The sequence below is a fragment of the Arachis stenosperma genome, chromosome 5, assembly GCF_014773155.1.
Source record: "Arachis stenosperma cultivar V10309 chromosome 5, arast.V10309.gnm1.PFL2, whole genome shotgun sequence".
NCBI lineage: Eukaryota > Viridiplantae > Streptophyta > Magnoliopsida > Fabales > Fabaceae > Arachis > Arachis stenosperma.
This window is the reverse complement of record NC_080381.1, coordinates 14944791-14946137: the sequence shown is the minus strand read 5'-3', so window position 1 is coordinate 14946137 and position 1347 is coordinate 14944791.

Sequence of the window (1347 nt, the reverse complement as noted above, 5' to 3'; positions counted from 1 at the left end):
CTTTGATAGTTGTTAGTTTATTTCCATTACCATTTACTTTCATGCCTCTTATCCAAAACCCCAAAATAACTCATAACCAATAACAAGACACTTCATTACAATTCCTAGGGAGAACGACCCGAGGTCTAAATACTTCGGTTTATAAATTTTAGGGGTTTGTACTAGTGACAAACAACTTTTTGTATGAAAGGATTATTGTTTGGTTTAGAAACTATACTTTACAACGAGATTTCATTAGTGAAATTCTAAACCATCAAAAATCCAATCATCACCCCGCCATCAAAACTTGGAAGCTGCACGTAGACAACCCGTCTAACACCACTTCCGGTGGAGCCGGGGTGATACTCGAAAACCAAAACGGAATCGTGATTGAACAATCCTTTTGGCACGAGTTCCCGATCTTCAACAACCAGGCAGAGTACAAGGCTCTCTTGGCCGGATTGACACTAGCCAAATAGGTCAGCACAAAGACCTTGGAGGTGTGCAGCGACTCCCAGGTAGTCAGCTACCAAATCAACGGAGACTACCAAACACGAGACCTCCTGCTTCAACAATTCCTAACCAAAGTAAAAATGCTAACTTAAGAATTCGATCATGTTACTGTCCAACACGTCCCCAGGGAACGAAACGCAAAGGCAGATTTACTCTTAAAGCTGGCCAGCACCAAGCCAGGATAATGAAACCGGTCGCTGATACATGAAGTTGTCAAAACATCCTCTGTATCAACTGTGACCAACACCAGCCTTCAAATCTCCGACCATGACTCATGGACCTCCCCTATCCTACAATACATCCTTAACGAAATATTACCCAAAGACCCCAAAGAAAGAAAACGGATAAAAAGGAAGCCGCCAACTACACCATAGTGGTGGGACAACTATACAAACGCGGATTATCATAACCCCTGCTCAAGTGCATCGAGCCTGGGGACACGGAATATATACTCCGCGAAATCCACAAAGGCTGCTGCAGCCATCATATTGGAGGCAAAGCCCTGGCTCAGAAGATTATCCGAGCTGGATACTTCTGGCCTTCCGTCATCAGGGACTCCATACAGTTGGTCAAAAGCTGCAACAAATGCCAGATACATTCCGACTTCCATCAAGCTGCCCCGCACCAGCTCAGCGCCATCACGGCAGACCGGCCATTCAGAACATAGGGCATCAACCTCGTTGGTCCCTTTCCAACGGCTCCCGGACAACTTCGATACCTCATCGTCGCAATCGACTACTACACCAAATAGTTCGAGGCCGAACCCCTGGCCTCCATCGCGGCAGTGCCGAAAGTTTGTCTGGAGACACATAATAACCAGATTCGGGATTCCTGAGATCATGATCTCACACAATG